We start from the raw sequence: 6,050 nt of genomic DNA, 5'->3' as shown, positions 1-6,050 counted from the left end.
AATGTGCATATGAACTGAAAAAACAGATCAAGGAGCTCGACTACAAGCCCAAGTATTCACCAAATTCCCAATAATAAAGAGCTAAACAAGCTCGAATCAGCATAACCCACAAACAACCTTCATAGCTCGACAACAAGCCCAAAAAGAGACCAAATTCCCAACAAAATACCGCTAAACAAGCTCGAATCAGCATAACCACCGAAAAAACAACCTTCATATTTCGACAACAAGCCCAAATGAGCACAAAATACCCGAGAATAGAGAGCTAAACAAGCTCGCATCAGCATAGCAACTGAAAAAACAGCCTACAAAGCTTGACAACAAGCCCAAATGACCATAAAATACCCAACAACAGCTCAACAACATAATAACTGAAAAACAGCTCAACAATGAGCACAATAAGCCACCGAAAACCCAAAAAGAGAGAGCTAAACAAGCTCGTAACAGAATCTGCAACCCAAAAACAGCCCCAATAGAGAAATTGAGTGAAGAAAATATCAACCACAAATCCATTAACTCATGAAAGTGCTCAACAACAAAGAAAGTGGAAGACAACAAAGAAAACTCATTAGGGCTCAGGATAAAATAGATTTATCATAAAAGATTACCTCGCCTATCAATTTATGGTGAAAAGTAGGCTGCTATTTTGAGGGATTGCCTCACCCAAGAATTGAGATATCAATAAGGGTTGCATTCCACACAAAATTGCCTCGCCTAAACAATACACAATAAATATAGGCTGCATTCTCAGCTTATTATTATCATCATTGCCCATCCAAAAAAAGGAATGAAAAGATGGCTTTGTAAAGAGCTAAACAAGCTCGAATCAGCGACCACAGAAAAAAACAGCCTTCGTAGATCGACAACAATCCCAAATGATCACAAAATACCCAAGAATATAGAGCTAAACAAGCTCGAACCAGCATAGAAACTGAAAAACAACATAAAAACTGAAGAAACAGCCTTTTGTAGCTCGACAACAAGCCCAAATACATTCAAATTCCCAACAATAAAGAGCTAAACAAGCTCGAATCAGCGACCACAGAAAAAACAGCCTTTGTAGCTCAACAACAAGCCCAAATACTCACCAAATCACCAACAATAGAGAGCTAAACAAGCTCGAATCAGCGACCACAGAAAAAAACTGAAAAAAACAGCCTTTGTAGCTCGACAACAAGCCCAAATACTCACCAAATTCCCAACAATAAAGAGCTAAACAAGCTCGAATCAGCGACCTCAGGAAAAACAGCCGTTGTAGCTCGACAACAAGCCCAAATACTCACCAAATCACCAACAATAAAGAGCTAAACAAGCTCGAATCAGCGACTAACTTGAAAAAACTAAAAAAACAGCCATCATAGCTCGACAATAAAGAGGTCAAAAATTAGGAATCAACATAACAACAAAAAAAAACAGCTTTTATAGCTCAACAAATTGCCCAAATGACCACCAAATATCCAACAAAAGAGAGCTAAACTAGCTCGAATCTGCATATGAACTGAAAAAACAGCTTTAGGAGCTCGACTACAAGCCCAAGTATTCACCAAATTCCCAATAATAAAGAGCTAAACAAGCTCGAATCAGCATAACCCAAAAAACAGCCTACAAAGCTCGACAACAAGCCCAAATGACCATAAAATACCCAACAGCAGCTCAACAACATAATAACTGAAAAACAGCTCAACAATGAGCACAATAAGCCACCGAAAACCCAAAAAGAGAGAGCTAAACAAGCTCGTAACAGAATCTGCAACCCAAAAACAGCCCCAATAGAGAAATTGAGTGAAGAATATGTCATAAACTTGGAGAAATGACCACAAAATACCCATCCAAATAGTATACCAAATAGATTTGAAAGTTAGCTAGAGCCACATATACTTGGAGATGACATTAGCATTGGAGCAAAATGAACCAAATGCAACCGAAAACACAAAAATACAGAGCTAAACCAGCTCGTAACAGAAAGTTAGCAAATGAACCAAATGTAACCGAAAACCCAAAAATAGAGAGCTAAACAAGCTCGTAACAGAAACATATGACCCAAAAACAGCCCCAACAGCTCGATTGAGTGAAGAAATATCAACCAAAAATCCATTAATACAGAGCATAGTAACCAAAAAACATGAAAGTGCTCAACAACAAAGAAAACTCATTAGGGCTCAGGATAAAATAGATTTATCATAAAAGATTACCTCGCCTATCAATTTATGGTGAAAAGTAGGCTGCTATTTTGAGGGATTGCCTCACCCAAGAATTGAGATATCAATAAGGGTTGCATTCCACACAAAATTGCCTCGCCTAAACAATACACAATAAATATAGGCTGCATTCTCAGTTTATTATTATCATCATTGCCCATCCAAAATAAAGGAACGTAAAGAGGCCATACCATGCTTGCCCATCCAAAATATGCCATCCATCATTAAGCTCAAACCGAGCATTTTATAGCCATTAGCTGATACTAAGCACAAGTATCCAACACCAACAATTAGTACGACAAATATAACCTACGACGAATACAACAACGAAATATAAGTAATGAATCGCAACCTCTAAAGTTTGCAATTATCAAAATGTTAGTTACAAATTGCAACATCTAAAGTTTGCAATTAACAAAATATAAGTTATGAATTGCAACATCTAAAGTTTGCAATGTACAAAATATATTAGTAGTGTGGGAACAGTACCAAAATATGTGAAGTAGCAAAATAGAGTGTTGTGTGCACAGAGCCGCCGCAAGACCAGCAAGAAACCTCTTATGTGCTTCCTTTGTTTTTATAAAAAACCTCCTAGCCTCGTGCTCACTTTCATACAAATGATCTAAAACCTTATCAAGGAATTCGTCACTGTAGGAGTCACTATGGTTCTTCAAAGCTGCAGCTAATTGTTCAGTCCAATGTATAATGTGTTGATTTCTAATTGACTCCGACATAGTCTCAACAAAGCTGTGTATCAACTCATCATCATTGGATTTGCGAGCTCGCTTGCTTGAAGATGGCTTTGTGGTAGACTCATGTTGGGATTTCCTAGAAGTGGAGTTTGGGGTAGTATTAGCATCGGATTGGGGCTCAGTTTCACTCTCAAGAGGAATGTCCACATCATCATCATCAAGAGGAATGGCGTTGTTAGCACCAATTTTATCATAAACCGGCCTAACAAAATCACCCCTAGCTTGATCATCACCCATTATCTTCTGTAAATGTTTGAAGAATGGAAGAGGCTTGTTTATATATCCTCTTAGCTTTGAGTTCTTTTTGTCCTGCCATATGTGAAAAATATAGTGTGTAATTAATTATAACATTCTCACGTCCAAATAAATTAAATGTGTAGTAATGATAGAATTAATACCTGAGCCCATTGTTTAAGTGTCTCCTCATCTAGGATCACCATACAATTTTCCTCATCCCACCCCGCACCACTTATGTTGGTGCAAGCCTTCATATCATTAAATTTGTTTCTCCAAGTTTTCATGCGATTAATCACATGAACGTGGGTGTAGTTGGTTTTGAATTTCATGTTCATTTTCATAGCTGCTATTTTGTAAGCCTCAACTTTGAAGTTTTTATCAACCTTCATTCCAGAATTTGCGAGCTCCGCAAGGCACAGTATAAGCTCCGCATCATGCTCAGGAAGCCACCACATGTTGGAAACCCCCTTTGAATTGATGCTAGGAGCTCCATGTGATGCAGGCCGTGCTCTTTTGTGAGCCATTTTTTTATTCTTTTGGAGGGTGAAACCTCCTGGCTCAAACTAATGGCATTACTTTCATGTCCACCAGATTCACCGGTGGAGGGTGACATTTGCTGTGGACCACCGCTTTGAGAACTCAAAGAGGGAATGTACAAGCCTTGGGGACTGTTCAACATGTTGGTGAATGAAACATGTTGGCTAGAGCCACTGTAGTTCCCATCGAATAGTGGAAACTGTGGGAAAGAAGGCATTGTATGCGGCGGGTTGAACGGTTGATTTGGATATGGAACAAAATTCACATTAATACCGCCCGCATCAATTAGTGGTGCATGTGGTGAGTTGGGCAAATTATCTTTTCCTCCCTCTTTGTTAGACATACCTATATGCCATAATAAAAACAAACAAGAAATTTAGAAAACTACATAACAAAAATATGGGAACAATTACATTATCCGTACAAACACAATCAGGAAATAATAAATTACAAAATTAAGTTTGAGAAACTACATTGTTCATACAAGCACAATTATAAAATACTTCAATATAGTCTGAAATATGCGAAAACAACGCCACTACAAGCCAATTTCTGTGGTGTCGCCATCTTTATATTTTGCGCAATAATCAACCCACATTGCCCATGCAATTTGATCCCTAAGATCCTTCCATTCATTTCTTGCATCACGCTCCTCTCTTTGTGTCCTAGCTTGAGTGAAGTCAACTACATTTGTATCATCTTCGTTTGTCATGTCATCATTCTCCTCATCAATTAGTACATTCTCATTCAAGATGTCATCTTGTGGATCTTCAATTGCAATGAAATTATGTAATATAGTACATGCTAAGACGATGTCCACTTGTGTGGGGAATGGATAATTAGGCTTCGCCGTCAGAATTTTGAACCGATTCTTCAATGTGCCAAAGGTTGATTCAATTTTGGACCGTAAAGAAGAGTGTCTTAAATTGAACAACTCCCTGCTATTTCTGGGTGTCCTACCAATGTGTTCCTTTAAGTGATAACGTACACCACGGTACGGAGAGATGAAGCCAGGCATGGTAGTGTATCCAGCATCACAAAGATAATATTTGCCTACATTTCCCAAAAAAATTTGTGATCAATTGGACCCTATTATTTAGCTGACTATTTATTAAAGGAGGTGGAAGAATACCATCATATACTCTCAATCCGTAAGGTTGTGGTCTAGACAATGCGTCTTGTAAAATCCTAAAGTCATTCGCCGCACCTTCCCACCCAGCTAGGACATATGAGAAAAGTTTATTTGGAGTGCACGCAGCTAAAACATTTTGCGTTACACCTTTACGCCCTCTAAACCGTGCAACTAGATTAGAGGGTAACATTGCGTCGATATGTGTTCCATCTATCATACCAATGCAATCCTATCAAAACTCGACAATAAATGAAATTATTAGTATCTCATATCATTGAATTATGCAAATCACAAACTCAAACAATTTATTTCTCTCTTACCTTGAAGTAAGGAAAATAGTTTGGATTGTTGGCAATCTCCGGTGGAATCTCATTAGGAGCTTGCTTCATGTATCGATCGCGAAGACCATTCATAGCCTGTAGGATCTTATTAAAGTACCTACTAACCGTTTCACCCGATCTTATGAATTCGGTCCTTATAACTCTATTTTTGGTTTTATGACCCACTATGCAAAGAAACATAGCGAGTTGTTCTTCAACTTGAAGGTGTTTTGTGTCATTTAGAAAACCATGATTGCGCATTACATCCGCAAGTTTGAAAAAAGCTTTAGGCCTCATTCTAATATAAGACCTACAACTATCACTATATCCTTCAAAGACGCGCTTGAAGTGAGCATTTCTACAATAAATTCTCCTCATCTTATCCTCTCTTGGGGCATAACAAATGGATTTGCGCCTAGCACGAATTCTCAATAAACAAGCTATTATTGTAACCACGGTAGATATAGTGGTATTAGCGCACATCCTCTTTATTTGTTCTTCATCTACACCATCCATCTACATTCGTTACAAAGCAAAAATAGTTTAAGATGTTTATGCAACAATAAACAACGACAAAAAAATTTAGCAACTAACTTAGCAACAAAACTCTTATCTGCAACCCAACATTTTGAACTATAATCATGATTGACTTGATACAAACGTCGTACATTGAAAAATTGAAAAATAGCAATTTTTTTGTTTGAGATGTGAACATGGTAAAGAGGGGAAACCCTCAAAAGATATATTTGTAGGCATATAAAATTGCTTATAGGTCCCCTAGCATAGCTCGACACAAACCGACGAACCAACGAGGCGAGGCGACAGCATCGCGAATCGCACAGAACGCGACGGAAATGAATCCACCCAGTGCAGA

Source organism: Asparagus officinalis, chromosome 10 (assembly GCF_001876935.1).
Source record: "Asparagus officinalis chromosome 10, Aspof.V1, whole genome shotgun sequence".
Lineage (NCBI taxonomy): Eukaryota > Viridiplantae > Streptophyta > Magnoliopsida > Asparagales > Asparagaceae > Asparagus > Asparagus officinalis.
The sequence above is the reverse complement of the archived record's forward strand: the minus strand, read 5'-3'. Positions refer to the sequence as shown.